The 21,411-nt window shown below is 37.5% G+C and overlaps 2 long non-coding RNA genes across 9 annotated transcripts in view; both read left to right on the top strand.

Annotated features, from left to right (window-relative positions):
* The window catches only part of LOC148870143 (uncharacterized), a 34,626-nt gene that overhangs the window by 774 nt on the left and 12,441 nt on the right, over positions 1–21,411 (top strand). The window lies entirely within an intron of this gene.
* LOC148870144 (uncharacterized) lies at positions 721–20,703 on the top strand. Of its 8 annotated transcripts, none has more exons than XR_016107491.1 (4): positions 1,108–2,544; positions 5,941–6,235; positions 9,721–9,791; positions 13,838–14,066. It is a non-coding gene; the product is annotated as an uncharacterized LOC148870144 (long non-coding RNA). The 8 variants fall into 8 exon arrangements; XR_016107494.1 differs by having other exon boundaries at positions 13,847–14,066; XR_016107493.1 differs by lacking the exons at positions 9,721–9,791; positions 13,838–14,066 and adding an exon at positions 20,433–20,703.

Below are 21,411 nucleotides of genomic sequence, written 5' to 3' on the forward strand. Positions count from 1 at the left end.
GGTGTAAACGGGTCCAATTCAAATCGGATCATACAACATCTGAATCCGAATCCTATTAGAAAATTCGATATCCAACGAATATTAAAAATTAATATACGAAATTGAATCCGATTAAATATTCGAATATTCGATTCGAATTTGATTACTTAATTATTTTAGATAATTAATAAATATATAAAATAAATATTTTATTGATATAAGGTATATAAATATATAAATTATTTATATAACTTAATTATTATATAAAATATTTCATATATTATGTATAAAAATTAAATAATCAGTTAATTTCGAATATTTACCGAATTGAATTAGGTCATATTCGAATTATAATTCGATTAATTATTTGATAAGAATAGGATATCCGAATTTGATCGATTAGATATCCGAATGGTCCAAATTCAATTCGATTATATCGAATATCGAATTTGAAATCGGATTTTTGAATACAATTTACACCCCTAATTCTTAAACAATGTGCCTCTCTTACTGTAATGCTTTTTATTAAATCATCTTTGTTTCTTTATTTTCCCTTGATAATTTGTGCATTCCTCTCCTTCCATTTTGTTAAAATCATAGTTGCTAGTGTCAGCACTTGATTTGCCACCTAAAACCTTTATTTTCCCCAAACATCCGATCAAACTCATCCAACTTCTTTGAAACACCAAAAAACCCAAAAAACCCGAATTTAATCCTGAGAAACCTATATATACCGTTAAAGCTACCTAATATATATCTGATGGCCCCAATCGACCCTCACTTACACCTCAACCATTAAATCAGATGCAACCATTAGACCTAAGACCTCCAAAAACACATACCCATGAAATTTGAACTCAAGATTCCTCCGTTCATCCATCCATCAAACAAGGATTCTATTTCAACCATTACCACACCCACAACCCATATTCACTTGATCCGAACACATCTAAACCAGTCAAACCTTTACAATCACCCCAGAATACAAGAAAAACCCTACATATAAAATTTCAGCCCATAACACCTCCATTTACCCTCAATCATGCCAAGATACCAAAATATCTGGATTACAAATCTGTCTGATCCGAACCCACTTGCGCCAATCGGACCACACCAATCAATTCAGAATATCCGGAAATCCCATCCTATAAAATATCAGCCAAAAATACATTAATTAACCCATCAATCCAAAAATATTCCATTTCAGTCAATCCTATTACTCTACAAACACAAACCCACTCCCAGTGGTCGGTTCCATCTCAACCCTTCCTTGCCACTCAAAAATCTCCACCCTTGAACCAGGCCCCTCCGTTCAGTCTCCTAGACCGGTTCTGACCGGGTTCGCGAAATTTCAAATTACCCGTAAATTTGGTAAAAATCGCGAAAGCACCTCTGCATTCAATACAAAAATGATTGAAACCTTAGGGTTAATGAAGCGAGTTCACATCTCCGCGCGACAAGGAGCCGCCCCACAAACGCCACGGAGATGTTCACAATACACGTCGGGATGTGCTGTGGGGCGGCTCATTGTGGGACGGAGATGTGATCTCGCGGCGGATCTGCACTCATCTCCGGGTAAGGGTAAACGAAGGAACCCACTATTCACCCTCGACCAAATAGAGCGGCGGCTGGGAAGAGAATCGGCGGATCTAAACCCATCTCCGGTCTCTCTCTCCCGCTCTCTCCCAGATCCTCTTCTTCTCTCTTCTCCTTCTTCTTCCCCTCTTCCCCCATTGTCTCTCTCGTTCCGTTTCGTCACCGCCGCTGCAAGTTGCAGCGGCGGTAGATCTGCTCGTCCCCTCTCTAATCTCTCTCTCAGTATTCTCTCTCTTTTTTCTTTTTGTTTCTCTTCTTTTTCTTCGTCGTTTTTCGTCTCCACTACTCTGTCACCATCGAACCAGAAATGACGAGAGCGGCGGTGGCGTACCAAACTACCAGTGGTAGTCTCCTCCATTCCTGCCCATTCTCTCCTTTTTCCCTCACGTTCTCTCTCTTTTTTTTCATCCTGACCGTCCCCTATTTTCTACCAAACTGTAACCGAACAACCTCCTGCTCTTCTTTTCCTCTCTTGACGCAATGGTGGGCGGTGGTTATTAGCGGCGATGGCGGTTCTTCCCTTCCCTATTTCCCATCGCCAATCGAGCAGAAGGTGACAGATGATGAATAACAAACTCCCCGTTTGATGTCTTAGTCCGGTTAGCCGTCGAGCAACACCGTCATCTTTCAAGGAAAGTTTCACCTAGTGTCGGCTATCCCCTGTTGATAGAATCAGTTCTTTACGTCTCCCCACTGAACTTTGCCAAACATCATCGGAATTATCGCCTCCAATCACTATTGTCGTCTCAAGGTCCAACGATTGTTTCTTCTTGTCATCCTTCCTATTTGCTACAATCGATCTCAGTCTAAGGCCAAAATCCAATCAGGTAATTCTATCATTGCTCCCCCATTGTGTGATTTTCTTCTTCTATTTTCTGGGTTTTATCGTCTTGAATCATGATATCTTTTGCATCTGAGGAGAGGGAAAGCTTACGGATCCGGTGATGAAGTTCCACCGAACTGGCTCCTGTAAGCTCTGGACTCTCACCCAATCCCGTGTTTTATCATTTTCAAATGGATTTGTTTTAAACCTGCTAATTGAGTAGAGATTGAATGATTCATTTATGTCTTCTTTGGCTAGTTCTCTCTGTAAATTGTCAGCTAATTAGTGTTCATTTTCTTTCTGTTCTTTATGACTCGTTGATTTGTTGTTCCTAGTTATTTTAGAAAGTTCTGCAATTAGATTATGTATGCAATCGTTTCAGTTACAAATAGCATTTAGATCTAAAAAATCAAAATAATAAAATAAACAAAATAAAAAATAGTGTTTTCCTTTGTTATTTATTTATCCTTAGATTTACTTTCTTTCTTATCTTCCTTGATTAGTCATGAATTTGTGATTATGTTTATTGGAATCACCATGTGGGCCCACTTATTGTACCTGGGAGAGGGGTGCCTAACCCCTTCCCTCTCCCATCTGAGACGTACCTGGACTGGTTAGCTGGTGCCTTGGGCTATTGGAGTCACTATTGAGCCAAAGCGATTTTAATGCCATTCTTGGAAGTCCAATCACCTCCATTTCCTTAATTGATGGGTGGCGACTCCACTTTCAGCCCAAGTGGCAAGTGAGACGTTTTCTGACAGTCAAACCGAGTGTGGAACCACCAAACAACTTTTAAAACTAGTAGGGAGGTACCACTCACATCCAAGAGGGCCCAGAACTTTTGCCAAATTCAATAGACAAACAGATTTGAGATTAGTGAGTTGCAAGCCGTCTCTTCATTAGATTTGCACATAATATGGCAATTAATATATAAATACTTGTTGGGTTTCTTGCTTAATTTGTAATAATAAGACATTAAATATCTCATGGTAGACTTCCTAGTAGACGAAACTAATTTTCACAGGGATTAGAACACACAAATTTCCCATCATAAAATAGGACAACTGGAAGGACTAGACGAAATTAAAGATTTTAAAAAGGTACAAGAAAATTAACTGCTAAGATAGGGACCTAGAAACTATGGCCCGATCTCATTGAAACAAGAGGAATTTTAGAATCGCTAAGGTTTTTTCTAAACCCAGAGTTCTGTCCAAAGCCCGGAGGGGATGAGGAGATAGCAAACTCAGAAATGAGTTTACTTTTAAGAGAAGATAGGTAAAGAGTGAGGGGTAAATATCTTTTAACGGAGACTCCCCACACAAGGGTCTTCCAAAAATCTGATTTTGTTGCCAAAGAAAGGGTCATCCCTGATTATATCAAGGTAGAATGGGAGGATATTGTTGATGGATTTCAATGGAGTGAGGCATAGTAGCTCTATGTGATAGTCCAGTAGTCTAATCTTTTGGGTTTCTAACTCTACGGGTAAGTTCTCTTGTGGTTCCTTTTTTAATATGTTTATATGTAGCTGTCATAGTTTAATGTCTGGAAGCCAAGGAGCCATCTGCACTTGGTTTAGACACCTATTAGAGGCAATATTATTTCTGCTTGGATGACGCTGCAGCTACAATCAACTGGAACTCTATATTATTGGATCTCTTGTTGTATAGAACTGAACTGAATAGCTTGAGTTCTTCTTCTATAATCAACTACTGGGAGGTACCACCCTCATGGAGGAGGGGCTGGAACTTTTTCCAAATGCAATAGACAAACAGATTTGAGATCAGTAAGTTGCAAGCCGTCTCTTCATTAGATTTGCACATAATATAACAATTAGAGATATATACTTGTTGGGTTTCTTGCTTAATTTGTAATAATCACAATCCATTAATACCCCTTGGTAGACTTCCCAGTAGAAGGACCTAATTTTCGCAGGGATTAGAACACACAAATTTCCCTTCATAAGAAAGGACAACAGGAAGGGCTAGACAAAATTAAACATTTTAAAAAGGTACAAGAAAATTCACCGGTAAGACTAGGGACCCACAAACGATGGCCCGATCTCATTGAAACAAGAGGAATTTTAGAATCCACAAGTTTTTTTCTAAACCCAGAATTCTGTCCAAAGCCCGGAGGAGATGAGGACATAGCAAACTCAGAAATGCGTTTACTTTCAAGAGAGGATGGGTAAACAGTGAGGGGTAAATATCTTTTAACGGAGACTCCCCAACACAAGGGTCTTCCCAAAATCTGATTTTGTTGCCAAAGAAATGATCATGCCTGATTAGATTAAGGTAGAATGGGAGGATATTGTTGATGGATTTCCATGGAGTGAGGCATAGTAGCTCTATGTGATAGTCCAGTATCCCAACCATTATTCATGAGCTATGGTTTCCGAGAGAAGGGTTGGGATGCTGTTGTTCTACGCAAAGCTATCCTTGCTTCTCCTTGGATGGCTAATACTTTTCCCAGCTTCTTAATCACTCTGGGTATGAAATCTCTTTTGGGAATAAGATTAAATTCTGGAAGTATTTCTGGCATGGTGGGCCCCCTATGAAAGATGTGTTTCCTTCTCTCTGTGCATATCTGATCTCAAGACTAAACCAAATTTTGAGTTTGTTGTTTCTTATTCTTCATCCCTTGGTTTTGATTGGAATTTGGGTTTTAGGAGAAATTTGAGAGAGTCTAATTTTTTTCTTGTTTATAATCTTTTTGGTTCCTAACTGTACGGGTAAGTTCTCTTGTGGTTCTGCTTTTAATATGTTTCTCTAGGATAGTCCCCCTGTAGGTCCTTTCTCGTAAATGGAGTCTAGTGTGCATCTATTCCCTCAAAAGTTAGTAGTTTTTGTACGGTATTCTTTCATGGTGTTATCAACAGTTGTGTCATGTTGCTAAAAAGGTGATCTGGCTAGCCTATATTTCCAAAATGTAAGTGGGATCCTCCTGTTAACTTGGATAGATTGTTTGACTCCTCTATAGTTAGATGCTTGAAGGAGGTGGATGTTAATTGGAGCTTTAGGAATGAAATGATGTGCTTGAAATTGTACTCAAATGATATGCAGATTGAAACTAAATGGGTTCAAATATCTGTTAATGGCTTGGCTTTTTGCCTGGCTAACTAGGAATTTAATACACAACTCCTTTTTTTTTTTTGAATTTGGTGTGTTAATGTAAAATGTATTGGTGGGTGGGATAGTTGAGGGTGTCAGTATATCTCCTTGTTTGTAGTCACAACCTCTTGTAGTACCTTTTTAAATTTAATGAACAAAATTTTCATTTGTGTTGCTAATAAAAAAATCTTAGTTTAACCCCACTGTTTCCCTCCTCACAACTTCTTCCAACTGCTCTTGCTCTTCCTTGTCAATTTCCTCTATTTGACTAATCAGACTTTCTTGCAATCTTTCAAAAAGGAAATTTGTTGCACTCTTTAATCTTTAACATCAACGCTTGACTTTGAAAACTGTAAGAGGTGCATCTCACTTTTTAGTGTTTCACTTATCTTGACTTCTGAAACTGTATTGGTGTTATCTATATTCGTTTGCTAGGTTTACTGTTTTTGGAAGTTCTCAAAGGTTTATATGTAGCTGTCGTAGTTTAATGTCTGGAAGCCAAGGGGCCATCTGCACTTGGTTTAGACACCTATTAGAGGCGATATTATCTGGTTGGCTGACGCTGCTGCTACAATCAACTGGAACTCTATATATTGGGTCTCTTGTTATATAGAACTGAACTGAATAGCTTGAGTTCTTCTTCTATAATCAACTAGTATGGAGGTACCACCCTCATGGAGGAGGGGCCGGAACTTTTTCCAAATGCAATAGACAAACAGATTTGAGATCGGTAAGTTGCAAGCCGTCTCTTCGTTAGATTTGCACATAATATAACAATTAAGAGATTTATACTTGTTGGGTTTCTTGCTTAATTTGTAATAATCACAATCCATTAATACCCCATGGTAGACTTCCCAGTAGAAGGACCTAATTTTCGCAGGGATTGGAACACACAAATTTCCCTTCATAAGAAAGGACAACTGGAAGGGCTAGACGAAATTAAACATTTTAAAAAGGTACAAGAAAATTCACCGGTAAGACTAGGGACCCACAAACGATGGCCCTATCTCATTGAATCAAGAGGAATTTTATAATCCATAAGGTTTATTCTAAACCCAGAATTCTGTCCAAAGCCCGGAGGAGATGAGGACATAGCAAACTCAGAAATGCGTTTACTTTTTAGAGAGGATAGGTAAACAGTGAGGGTTTAATATCTTTTAACGGAGACTCCCCAACACAAGGGTCTTCCCAAAATCTGATTTTGTTGCCAAAGAAATGATCATGCCTGATTAGATTAAGGTAGAATGGGAGGATATTGTTTGTAGTCACAACCTCTTAGTTTAACCCCACTGTTTCCCTCCTCACAACTTCTTCCAACTGCTCTTGCTCTTCCTTATCAATTTCCTCTATTTGACTAATCAGACTTCTTGCAGTCTTTCAAATTAAAGTTTGTTGCACTCTTTAATCTTTAACATCAACGCTTGGCTTTGGAAACTGTAAGAGGGGCATCTCACTTTTTAGTGTTTCACCTTCTTATCTTGACTTCTGAAACTGTAACGGTGTTATCTATATTTGTTTGCTATGTTTACTGTTTGTGGAATTTCTCAAAGGTTTATATGTAGCTGTCATAGTTTAATGTCTGGAAGCCAAGGAGCCATCTGCACTTGGTTTAGACACCTATTACAGGCGATATTATTTCTGCTTGGCTGACGTTGCTGCTACTATCAACTGGTACTCTATATATTGGAACTCTTGTTATATAGAACTGAACTGAATAGTTTGAGTTCTTCTTCTATAATAGACTAGTAGGGAGGTACCACCACAAGCTAGGAACTTTTTCCAAATTGCATAGACAAACAGATTTGAGATTAGTAAGTTGCAAGCCATTTGTTCATTAAATTTGCACATAATATGCCAATTGAGAGATAAATACTTGTTGGTTTTTTTAATTTTTAATCATCACAAGCCAATATTACCCCATGGTAGACTGCCCAGTAGACGGAACTAATTTTCGCTGGGAATAGAACGCACAAATTTGCCTTCATAAGCAAGGACAACTGGAAGGACTAGACAAAATTAAAGGTTTTAAAAAGATACAAGAAAATTCACCCGTAAGACTAGGGACTGACAAACGACAGCCTGATCTCATTGAAACAAGAGGAATTTTGAATCCCTAAGGTTTTTTTCTAAACCCAGAGTTCTGTCCAGAGCCCAGAGGAGATGAGGAGATAGCAAACTCAGAAATGAGTTTACATTTAAGAGAGGATAGGTAAATAGTGAGGGGTAGATATCTTTTAACGGAGACTCCCGAACACCAGGGTCTTCCCAAATCTGACTTTGTTTCCAAAGAAAAGGTCATGGATGATGCTACAATCAACTGGAACTCTTGATATTGGAACTCTTGTTATATGGAACTGAACTGAATAGCTTGAGTTCTGCTGCCACAATCAACTTGTGGGGAGGTTCCACCCACATCCTAGAGGGCCCGGAAGTTTTTCCAAATTTAGTAGATAAACAGATTTGAGATTAATAAGTTGCTAGCCATTTCTTCATTAGATTTGCACATAGTATACCATTTGAGAGTTAAATACTTGTTGGGTTTGTTGTTTAATTTGTAATAATCACAAGCCATTAATACCCCATGGCAGACTTCCAAGTAGACGGACTAGATAAAATTCAAGATTTTAAAAAGGTACAAGAAAATTCTCCGGTAAGACTAGGGACCCACAACGGCGGCCCGATCTCTTTGAAACAAGAGAAATTTTAGAATCCCTTAGGTTTTTTCTAAACCCAGAGTTCTGGCCAGAGCCCAGAGGAGATGAGGAGATAGCAAACTCAGAAATTAGTTTACATTGAAGAGAGGATAGGTAAAGAGTGAGGGGTAAATATCTTTAAACGGAGACTTCCCAACACGGAGGTCTTCCCAAAATCTGATTTTGTTGCCAAAGAAAAGGTCATGCCTGATTAGATTAAGGTAGAATGGGAGGATATTGTTGATGGATTTCCATGGAGTGAGGCGTAGTAGCTCTAAGTGATAGTCTAGTATATCCCAACCATTATTCATGAGCTTTGGTTTTCCGAGACAATGGTTGGGATGCTGTTGTTCTACACAAAGCTACCCTTGCTTCTCCTTGGATAGCTAATACTTTTTCCATGCTTCTTAATCACATTGGTTATGATATCTCTTTCGGGAATAAGATTAAATTCTGGAAGTATGTCTAGCATGGGGAGTCCCCTATTCCCTCAAAAGTTGGTACTTTTTGCTGGGTATTCTTTCATGGTAGTATTAACACTTGTGACATGTGGCAAAAATGGAGACCTGGCCAGCCTATATTTCCTAATTGGTGCATCATGTGAAAATTGAATGGTGAGATTGCAGGCCCCTTACTAATCTCTTGTCCTTTGGCTTGTGTTTTAGATTTGTTCTTGCTCTTTTTGGTTGTAAGTGAGTTCCTCTTTTTAACTTGGATAGATTGTTTGATTCCTCTATGGTTAGCTACTTGATGGAGGTGTATGTTGCTTGGTGCTTTAGGAATGAAATAATGTGCTTCAAATTGTTCTCAAAGGACATGTAGATTGAAATTAAATGGGTTCAAATATCTATTAATGGCTTGGCTTATTGCCTAGATAAGTAGGGATTTAATACACAACTATTTTTTTTGTCTTTGATGTAGTGTAAAATGTATGGCGGGTGGGAAAGGTGATGGTTTCAGTTTATCTCCTTGTTTGTATTCACAACCTCTTGTTGTACCATTTTAAATTTAATGAACAAAATTTTCAGTTGTGTTGCTAATAAAAAAAATATTAGTTTAACCCCACTGTTTCCCTCCTCAGAACTTCTTCCAGCTGCTCTCACTCTCATTATCAATTTCCTCTATTTGACTAATAAGACTTTCTTGCAATATTTCAAAATGAAATTTGTTGCACTCTTTAATCTTTAACACAACGCTTGGCTTAGGAAACTATAAGAGGTGCATCTCACTTCTTAGTGTTTCACTTATTTATCTAGACTTTGGAAACTGTAATGGTGTTATCAATATTTGTTTGCTATGTTTACTATTTTTGGAATTTCTCAAATGTTTATATGTAGCTATCGTAGTTTAATGTCTGGCTGCCAAGGAGCCATCTGCACTAGGTTGACACCCATTACAAGTTATATTATTTCTGCTTGGCTGCCGCTGATGCTACAATCAACTGGAACTCTAGATATTGGAACTCTTGTTATATGGAACTGAACTGAATAGCTTGATTTCTGCTGCTACACTCAACTTGTAGGGAGGTACCACCCATATTCTAGAGGGCCCGGAAGTTTCTCCAAATTCAGTAGACAAACAGATTTGAGATTAGTAAGTTGCAAGCCATTTCTTCATTAGATTTGCACATAGTATGCCTATTGAGAGTTAAATACTTGTTGGGTTTGTTGCTTAATTTGTAATATTCACAAGCCATTAATACCCCATGGCAGACTTCCACGTAGACGGTACTAATTTTTGCAGGGATTAGAACACACAGATTTCCCTTCATAAGAAAGGAGAACTGGAAGGACTAGACAAAATTCAAGATTTGAAAAAGGTACAAGAAAATTCTCCGGTAAGACTAGGGACCCACAAACGACGGCCCAATCTCTTTGAAACAAGAGGAATTTTAGAATCCCTATAAGGTTTTTTCAAAACCCAGAGTTCTGTCCAGAGCTTGGAAGAGATGAGGAGATAGCAAACTCACAAATGAGTTTACATTTAAGAGAGGATAGGTAAAGAGTGAGGGGTAAATATCTTTTCACGGAGACTCCCCAACAAAAAGGTCTTCCCAAATCTGATTTTGTTGCCAAAGAAAAGGTCTTGCCTGATTAGATTAAGGTAGAATGGGAGGATATTGTTGATGGATTTCCATGGAGTGAGGCATAGTAGCTCTATGTGATAGTCCAGTATCCCATCCATTACTCATGTGCTATGGGTTCCGAGAGAATGGTTGGGATGCTGTTGTTCTACACAAAGCTATCCTTGCTTCTCCTTGGATGGCTAATACTTTTCCCATGCTTCTTAATCACATTGGGTATGATATCTCTTTCGGGAATAAGATTAAATTCTGGAAGCATCTCTAGCATGGGGAGTCCCCAATGAAAGATGTGTTTCCTTCTCTCTGTGCATATCTGATCTTAAGACTAAACCGAACTTTGAGTTTGTTCTTTATTCATACTTTGGTTTTGATTGGAATTTGGGTTTTAGGAGAAATTTTAGAGAGCCCAAGTTTTTTCTTGTTAATAATCCTTGGGGTTTCTAACTCTACGGGTAAGTTCTCTTGTGGTTCCTTTTTTAATTTGTTTATCAAGGTCAGTCCCCCTCTTGGTCCTTTCTTGTGAAGGGAGTGTAATGTGCTTCTATTCCCTCAAAAGTTGGTACTTTTTGCTGGGTATTCTTTCATGGTAGTATTAACACTTGTGACATGTGACAAAAATGGAGACCTGGCCAGCCTATATTTCCTAATTGGTGCATCATGTGAAAATTGAATGGTGAGATTGCAGGCCCGTTACTAATCTCTTGTCCATTGGCTTGTATTTTAGATTGGTTCTTGCTCTTTTTGGTTGTAAATGAGTTCCTCTTTTTAACTTGGATAGATTGTTTGATTCCTCTATGGTTAGCTACTTGATGGAGGTGTATGTTGCTTGGTGCTTTAGGAATGAAATAATGTGCTTCAAATTGTTCTCAAAGGACATCTAGATTGAAATTAAATGGGTTCAAATATCTATTAATGGCTCGGCTTATTGCCTGGATAAGTAGGGATTTAATACACAACTATTTTTTTTTTATCTTTGATGTTGTGTAAAATGTATGGGTGGGTCGGAAAGGTGATGGTTTCAGTTTATCTCCTTGTTTGTATTCACAACCTCTTGTTGTACCTTTTTAAATTGAATGAACAAAATTTTCAGTTGTGTTGCTAATAAAAAAAATCTTAGTTTAACCCCACTGTTTCCCTCCTCACAACTTTTTCCAGCTGCTCTCGGTCTTCTATATCAATTTCCTCTATTTGGATAATAAGACTTTCTTGCAATATTTCAAAATGAAATTTGTTGCACTCTTTAATCTTTAACATCAACGCTTGGCTTTGGAAATGGTAAGAGGTGCATCTCACTTTTTAGTGTTTCACTTATTTATCTTGACTTTGGAAACTCTAATGGTGTTATCTGTATTTCTTTGCTATATTTACTATTTTTGGAATTTCTCAAATGTTTAAATATAGCTGTCGTAGTTTAATGTCTGGCAGCCAAGGAGCCATCTGCACTTGGTCTAGACACTTATTGCAAGCGATATTAATTCTGCTTGGATGCTGATGCTGCTAGGATCAACTGAAACTCTAGATATTGGAACTCTTGTTATATAGAACTGTACTGAATAGCTTGAGTTCTTCTGCTACAATCAACTAATAGGGAGGTACCACCCACTTCCAAGAGGGCCCGGAACTTTTTCCAAATTCAATAGACAAACCGATTTGAGATTTGTAAGTTGCAAGCCGTCTCGTCATTAGATTTGCACATAATATGCCAATAGGGATAAATACTTGTTGGGTTTCTTGCTTAATTTGTAATAATCACAAGCCGTTTATGCCCCATGGTAGACTTCCCAGTGGACGGAACTAATTTTTGCAGGGATTAGAACGCACAAATTTCCTTTCATAAGAAAGGACAAGTGGAAGGACTAGACGAAATTAAAGATTTTAAAAAGGTATGAGAAAATTCTCCGGTAAGGCTAGGGACCCACAAACGATGGCCCGATCTCATTGAAACAAGAAGAATTTTAGAATCCCTATAAGGTTTTTTCTAAGCCCAAAGTTCTGTCCAGAGCCGGGAAGAGATGAGGAGATAGCAAACTCAGAAATGAGCTTACATCTAACAGAGGATAGGTAAAGAGTGAGGGGTAAATACCTTTTGATGGAGACTCCCCAACACAAGGGTCTTCCCATAATCTGATTTTGTTGCCAAAGAAAAGGTCATGTCTGATTAGATTAAGGTAGAATGGGAGGATATTGTTGATGGATTTCCATGGAGTGAGGCATAGTGTCTCTATGTGATAGTCCAGTATCCCATCCATTACTGAGCTATGGGTTCCGAGAGAATGCTTGGGATGCTGTTGTTCTACACAAAGCTATCCTCGCTTCTCCTTGGATGGCTAATACTTTTCCCATGCTTAATCACATTGGGTTTGATATCTCTTTTGGGAATAAGATTAAATTTTGGAAGTATCTCTAGCATGGGGTCTAGCATGGGGAGTCTCCTATGAAAGATGTGTTTCCTTCTCTCTGTGCATTATCTGATTTTAAGACTAAATCAAACCTTGAGTTTGTTCTTTGTTGTTTCTTCATCCCTTGGTTTTGATTGAAATTTTGGTTTTAGGAGACATTTTAGAGAGCCTAAATTTTTTCTTGTTTCTAATCGTTTGGGTTGCTAACACTACGGGTAAGTTCTGTCGTGGTTTCTTTTTTTATATGTTTATCATGGTCAGACCCCCTCTAGGTCCTTTCTTGTGAAGCCAGTCCGGTGTGCTTCAATTCCCTCAAAGGTTAGTACTTTTTGCTGGGTATTCTTTCATGGTAGTATTAACACTTGTGACATGTGGCAAAAAAGGAGAGCTGGCTAGCTTATATTTCCTAATTGTTGCATCAAGTGAAAATTGAATGGTGAGATTGCAAGCCCCTTACAAATCTCTTGCCCTTTGGCTTGTATTTTAAATTGGTAATTGCTCTTTTTGGATGTAAGGAGATCCTCTCGTTAACTTGGATGGATTGTTTGACTCCTCTATGGTTAGCTGTTTGATGGAGGTGTATATTGCTTGGTTCTTTAGGAATGAAATAATGTGCTTCAAATTGTTCTCAAAGGACAGGTAGGTTGAAATTAAATGGGTTCAAATATCTATTATTGGCTTTGCTTATTGCCTGGATAAGTAGGGATTTAATAGACAACTACTTTTTTGGCTTTGATGTAGTTTAAAATGTATGGGTGGGTGGGAAAGTTGAGGGTGTCAGTATATCTCCTTGTTTGTAGTCACAACCTCTTGTAGTACCTTTTTAAATTTAATGAACAAAATTTTCATTTGTGTTTTGATAAAAAAAATCTTAGTTTAACTCTACTGTTTCCCTCCTCACAACTTCTTCCAACTGCTCTCGCTCTTCCTTATTAATTTCCTTTTTTGACTAATCAATCTTCTTGCAATCTTTCAAAATGAAATTTGTTGCACTCTTTAATCTTTAACATCAACGCTTGGCTTTGGAAACTGTAAGAGGTGCATCTCACTTTTTAGTGTTTCACTTATTTATCTTGACTTTGGAAACTGTAATGGTGTTATCTATATTTGTTTGCTATGATTACTGTTTTTGGAATTTCTCAAATGTTTATTTGTAGCTGTCGCAGTTTAATGTCTGGAAGCCAAGGAGCCATCTGCACTTGGTTTAGACACCTATTACAAGGGATATTATTTCTGCTTGGCTGCCGCTGTTGCTGGAATCAACTGGAACTCTCGATATTGAAACTCTTGTTCTATAGAACTGAACTGAATAGCTTAAGTTCTGCTGCTACAATCAACTAGTGGGGAGGTACCACCCACATCCAAGAGGGCCCGGAAAAATACTTGTTGGGTTTCTTGCTTAATTTGTAATAATCACAAGCCATCAATGCCCCTTGGTAGACTTCCTAGTAGGCGGAACTAATTTTCGCAGGGATTAGAACGCACAAATTTCCCTTCATAGGGAAGGACAAGTGGACGGACTAGACGAAATTAAAGATTTTAAAAAGGTACAAGAAAATTCTCCGGTAAGTCTAGGGACCCACAAACGACAGCCCAATCTCCTTGAAACAAGAGGAATTCTAGAATCTCTATAAGTTTTTTTCTAAACCCAGAGTTCTGTTCAGAGTCCGGAGGAGATGAGGAGATAGAAAACTCAGAAATGAGTTTACATTTAAGAGAGAGAGGTAAAGAGTGGGGTAAATATCTTTAAACGGAGACTCCCCAACACAAGGGTCTTCCCAAAATCTGATTTTACTGCCGAAGAAAAGGTCATGCCTGATTAGATTAAGGTAGAATGGGTCGATATTGTTGATGGATTTCCGTGGAGTGAGGCATAGTGGCTCTATGTGATAGTCCAGTATCCCAACCATTATTCATGAGCTATGGTTTTCCGAGACAATGGTTGGGATGCTGTTGTTCTACGCAAAGCTATCCTTGCTTCTCCTTGGATGGCTAGTGCATTGGGTATGATATCTCTTTTGGTAATAAGATTAAATTCTGGAAGTATCTCTAGCATGGGGAATCCCTTATGAAAGATGTGTTTCGAGTGAAGGGTGTCCAGTGCTTTTATTTTTACTTGTTTCTAATCTTTTGGGTTCCTAACTCTACGGGTAAGTTTTCTTGTGGTTCCCTTTTAATATGTTTATCAAGGTCTGTCCCCCTCTGTCCTTTCTTGTGAAGGGTATCTAGTGTGCTTTTATTCCCTCAAAAGTTAGTACTTTTTGCTCGGTATTCTTTCGTGGTAGATTGGTTCTTGCTCTTTTTGGTTGTGAGTGAGATCCTCTTGTTAACTTGGATAGATTGTTTGACTCCTTTATGGTTAGCTGCTTGATGGAGGTGGATGTTACTTGTTGTTTAGGAATGAAATAATGTTTGTCAAATTGTTCTCAACGGACATGTAGATTGAAATTAAATGAGTTCAAATATCTAATAATGGCTTGGCTTATCGCCTGGCTAAGTAAGGATTTAATTGACAAGTACTTTTTTGGCTTTGATGTAATGTAAAATGTATGTGGGTGGGAAAGTTGGGGGTGTCAGTATATCTTCTTTTTTGTATGCACAACCTCTTGTAGTACCTTTTTAAATTTAATGAACAAAATTTTCCTTAGTGTTGCTAATAAAAAAAATTTTTGTTTAACCCCACTGTTTCCCTCACAACTTCTTCCATCTGCTCTTGCTCTTCCTTATCAATTTACTCTATTTGACTAATTAGACTTTCTTGCATTCTGTCGAAATGAAATTTGTTGCACTCTCTAATTTTTAACATCAAGGCTTGGTTTGAATTGATATTGTGACTAATTTATTGCAGTGGAGACCATCACCTAATTGTCTGCTTTAGCATTGGGTCCTTGTAGCAATTGTTTTTTGGTTAGATCGTAATAATTTGCACCTAATTCTCTTCAAATGAAATAATGGGATTACTTATATTGTAAAGTGATAAATTTGATTAATTTAGTTTTTGTGTCCCCCTATCCGAAAGGGCAATTGGATTACCATTACTATTACCATCATTATTCAGTTTCAGCCATCCATTCTTTCATGATTTCCAATTACTCCTTGTTTTCTTGCGTTTTTCATTGAGGAAGCAACAATTGCTGCCTAATTTTTGTAAACATCATGCATAATGAAATCTAAGAACAATACATTGTTCTTAATCAATGTGCCTCCCTAACTGTAATGCTTTCAATTAAAGCATCCTTGTTTTTTTTTTCTTTTTCCTTGATAATTCGTGCATTCCTCTCCTTCTATTTGTTCAAACCAAAGTAGCTCTTGTATATCTCCACATTATAATCCTCTTTTCTTTGACAACCTGAATGTGGTACCCCCAAACAGCTTTCACATGTGTGTTCTTTGTAAAGCTGCTTGGGAGACTGGTTTTCACCTATTGGTATCATGCCAATTTGCAAAGTCTATTTGGGAGTGGGTTTTCTCCCTTTTTGGGTGTATATGGAACCCTCCATCAAATTTGCAAAGTCTTTTTTCCCCTTCTTTCTTTAGGTGGCATATGAAAAAGGGTATAACCATGTGGAGATGCCTGAGGGTTGCGGTATGACCCTCCATCAAATTTGCAAAGTCTTTTTTCCCCTTCTTTCTTTAGGTGGCATATGAAAAAGGGTATAACCATGTGGAGATGCCTGAGGGTTGCGGTATGCTAGTCTTGATGGGAAGAAAGAAACTTCAGGATCCATATAAGGGTTGTACAGTGGCTGAAATCCTCAGAGTTGTTCACAGATTACACAGTGGATGACATGTTGAGGAAGTGGGATGAGATTTCTAGTTGCACCCAGACCAGAACTGGAATAAGTGTGTCTTGGACCCCTCCCTCAGCTGGTTTCTTAAAACTAAACTTTGATGGGTGTAGTAGAGGGAATCCTGGACACTTGGGGATTGGGGTGTGTTTAGGGGATTGTTTCAGCCTTGTTCTCAGGCCCAATTGCAGTGGGTGACTCTCTCAGAGCTGAGACCTATGCAGTTATGGAAGGAGTCCAGAGAGTTAAGGAGATGAATATAAGAACACTTATAATCGAAAGGGACTTGGAGATGGTGGTAGGGTGACTGAATAAAGACAACAATGGGTTATTGAATTACAGCAATGACAGGAGGAAATTTAGGTGGCTGGTTCAAGAGATGGAAGTCAAGATCAGTTGGGTGAAAAGATTAGCTAACTCTTTTGCTGATGTGTTAGCTAAACAAGGGGTGGAGAGGGAGTTTATGCTTTGGGCTCAGTTGTAACTCTCTTTTTCCTTTCTTTGGGGCTCAAGCCTCAGCTGGAAGATAAGAAAGTTTATCTTCCCCTTTGTAATTATTTGTGATTAATTAATGAAGTGTGTTATTGATAAAAAAAAACTGTCTAACTTCAAATAAAAAAAACTTTGTTATTGATAAATTTACTCTATTTTACTAGTTTGACTTTTTTCCTATCTTTCAAAATGAAATTTGTTGCACTCATTAATCTTTAACTTCAAAGCTTGAAACTTCCCAAGGAATTTTTATTCTTCTCATTTAAACTGAGAAAATGAATTTGTTGTAGTTTTTCGTCCTGACAAATTTGTACCACTGCATTTGATTTTTCTTTGCGAAATTAAGATGAAAGTTCTTGGGATCTAATCCTCATGAAATGGCGTGCTACATTCTTTTCTTGATTTCAAAAGGTAGGATGCATTATCTCAGATCTGATGTCAACTGCATCCGTATCAAATAATTTATTTGCTACCTAGTTTCAAGGAAGATTTCTCTTGATCAGTTGGCAGTGAGGTCCACTGCCCAATTCAGCTTACTTACCCATCCCAAGGAAAAGTTTAAAATGCATATTACAATTTATCTTATGGCGGAGATTTTACTTTTTATTTTCAAGGTTACATGTTTTCTATCTTGTCTGAAAAAATAATCTTTCTCGATATCTGGAAAGCGGGTTTGAAACTTGTTTTTATGTACTGACCTACTAACCTCTAATCTGCTTTGCCCACCCAGGAAAATAAAAACACATGCAATTGCCAATTTCAGGATAACTTAACAATGTTTTATTTTATTTGTACTTCATTGCAATATATTTTCCCAAAATCAGATGCCTTAGAAGGCAATCCATAGTACGTTCCATTCTATGCAAAATTATCCGGCTTATCCTTGCTTCTCCTTGGAAGGCAATCCATAATATTTTTCCCATACTTCTTAATCACATTGAGTATGATAGCATGGGGAGTCCCCTATGAAAGAGAGTCTAAATTTGTTATTGTTTCTTAGTTCCTAACCCTGCGGGTAAGTTTCTTATACTTCGTTTTCAAATATGCTTGTTAGGGTCACTTCTCTCCCCTCTAGGTCCTTTCTTGTGAAGGAAGTCTAGTGTGCACCTATTTCCCCAAAAATTGGGGTTTTTATTGGGAATTTTTTCATGGGAGCATCAACACTTGTTCCATGTTGCAAAAAAGGAGACTAGTAGCCTTTATTTCCTAACCGGTGTATCATGTGCAAATTGAATGGTGAGATTGTATACCACTTTTTAGTTTTTAATCTACTGTTGGCTTGGATAGATTGTTTGATTCTCTGTGGTTAGATGCTGAAAGAAAAGGGGTAGAACAATGTGGAATTGTACAAGAGTTACAATCGTATGGATGCTGGGGAGAAAGAAATGCAAGAAAACCAGGAGACCTTTATATATTATTGACTATATAATTGGTTTTGAATAGAAATAACTCCTGACCCAATTATTAATCAGGACACAAACCAGCGAATGAGAACTGACATAATCGGTCCAGTTGGTTTGGTACTTGGTTTAGTTATACCTTACCAATTGGCAACTCTAATAGTTTTCAATAAAGTAGTTGAGTTTTGCAAAAGCTGCACATGTTTGTTGAAGCAAATTAAAATTGCCAGAAAGTACTAGATAGGGTCCTCTGTCACTTCTGTGTCAAGCAAAAAAAAAAAAATTGCCTATGTGGCCTCTGGTGTTGATAACGCTAGGAGTCAGGTGCTGATATTAAGATTATCCTTCTTAAGATTGCTTTGGACGATATGCCCCTACTTGCAAAGGTATATAAATATGTATTTTGCACCCATGATGCCATGAGAATCTATACTTTCCTGAGATGCTAGACTAACTTCTTTGTTTTAAACATTTAGGTGCTTAAGGATTCAAAGTGTTTTCTTCTTTGAAACATTTCTCACTCCATCTGTGAAAATGAAAAGTATGCTTTTATAAGAAAAAAAAGTCAAGGTACACTTGCTTTTTCTTACATTATGTTTGTGTATATGCAAACAGTAACTCATTAAAGAAGAATAAGAGACGGGGAAAAGTATAAGAATATTCCGGCCCAATATCCCTTAGAAAATATCCACATATCACCAAATTCCCAACCTCATTATCAAATAATTAACTCTATCACCATGGTCCACAATTGTCTAACCCCCTGCAATCTAGGGCTGTCAATGGGTTGTGCGTGGTTTGGGACAGGGAGTACCAGTCCTGATCTGATTATTAATCGGAACAAGATAAGACCCATATCTGAGCTGCTCGTTAAGAATTCACATCTCCGCCCCACAACGTCCTACAACATATCCCCGCTGTGTATTGGGAACATCTTCCGATGATGACATCATCAGTTCTGGTACTATCATCGGGAGATGTTCCCAATACATGGCGGGAATGTGCTGTGGGATGTTGTGGGGCGGAGATGTGAACTTGCTTGTTAATTGGGACTATTGGGTCTGACTCGGTTAGACCTAATTATACTTGACCTCTTTAATTATCAATGATAATAGTAACTTAGGGCTTGATTTTGATAATATTGCTGAGAAAATAAGCGGCATTTTTGTCCTTCAATTATATTGTGTTATGGGCCCCTAATGGGAGTTATCATTGTAGCATTACACATTAGTATAAATTAAATCTAATTAGGTGAAGACTATAAATAAAAAGAAAAGGTGTAAATGGGAATGGTATTACACATTGAGATGGGAGTTATCATTGTAGCATTACACATTGAGATGGTTGGCACTTATTCCTTGGAGATACTAACATTCTTTATTACAATAAAGTTGATTGTTATGTGTCCGAAAAAATAATGAGGATATTACTTCATGCATGGCCTTTCATTCTGTTTAATGCCGTTTATGTCTTGGCAAAAGTAACAAGATTATGGCTTAGGCTTCAGCATTCCTTGGTCATAGTTTAGACTTGAATTTTCTTCTATCATTTGTATGCTGCCATGGATATAATACACTATGCATAACTGGAGATCAGTTGTTTATTTAGATAAAAAAGCAAGGTAAAATATTTAAACATTTGAGTAATTTCGTCAAGAAGCTACTGGATTTCTTTCAGGATTGGTAATGTTATTAATGGGGGATATACTTCATTCACGAGTTTCTTTTGCTGCATGAACACAACAATGTTTTGCTGTGAAGGATGGCATAGATGAGCTTCTGGATGTTGCAAAGAAATTATTGTGATACTAGTATTTTCTAATCAACATTGAAATGACAGCCATACATAACCTTCCAAAAAAATATCCGGGGGAATTCAATATGCCAAATTTGAAAATTCCCTTCAATAATAGGCAGGGATTTTACTTTAGCATTCCACATAAGGATACAAGTGGAAAACTTCCTGGAAAATTTATTCAGGTTGTGGATATGATCATTATATCTATTTATTTTTATATGCATATATCCCAATGGCTCTGACTAAAGTCATATATATTTGCAAGATGATACCAGGTCTTGAAGCATGGGAGCCACATACATTTCTCAACTCCTGAACTTGCTTCAGTGAGAATTGTGATAATCTTAGAATGCACCAGTGTGTGTGTGTGTGAATGCACCAGTTTTAGGGCCTCCCTATAAGTTCTGCTATAAGTTCTGTGGTTTCAAAATCATAATGAAAAAAGCACTGAATGAACAAGAAAGTGATTTCAATAATGTAATGTCTGTGATGGCTGCTATAAAATGGTTTCTTGGTATAATTTTATAACTCTTTTCCTATGATCTATAACTCATTCAATATTTTATGCATCTCATATGAAGAAAAGAGAGTAATTACCTAATGCCATAACATGTTTACCAACATATATGGTTAATAAATAATAACTACAACTATTGACATCATAAGCATAAAGCTCTTGGATCTTTGTAGCAGTAAATCCTGTTTTCTAAATCCAATCTTAGAGTTTCTACAATGCTGTTATATTCTGAGTTCTTTTTGTTACTTTTGTAGTTTCATTAGCTGATATTCATTCTTTATTCTGGGTTCTACAATAACCATCTTTCATTGGTAACCCACTATAGCCATCACCTTTGTGATTTGGATAACAATGTTGGCTTTCAGAAGAAATTTAATGCCTTGGTAAAAAGTTGCAATTTGAAGATATTTTTTGGTAGGTGTTGTAGTTCAAAGATATTATAGTCGAATTCTTTTGTGCCCTGTATTTCACATTACCCACTACTTTTCCTCTTTAGCTATAGCATCATTTTTTAATCGGAACTTGAGATTAAATTTAATCCTTAAAGACCTCCAAAATTCTTTATGGGTCCCATATTTTTCAATATAGCTTATTTATGCAAACTACTCAACCATGCAATAGGACCCCACTTCAAGAGTGCTGTATTTGACACTTACGTGCTGCAGGAGCAGTTTTGCCTTTCTATTTTTTTTACTTTTTACTGCTGAGTCACCCTACTATAAATAATACCGAAGGCA

This window comes from Nelumbo lutea, chromosome 2 (genome assembly GCF_056320005.1).
Source record: "Nelumbo lutea isolate HS-2025 chromosome 2, American lotus-T2T, whole genome shotgun sequence".
NCBI lineage: Eukaryota > Viridiplantae > Streptophyta > Magnoliopsida > Proteales > Nelumbonaceae > Nelumbo > Nelumbo lutea.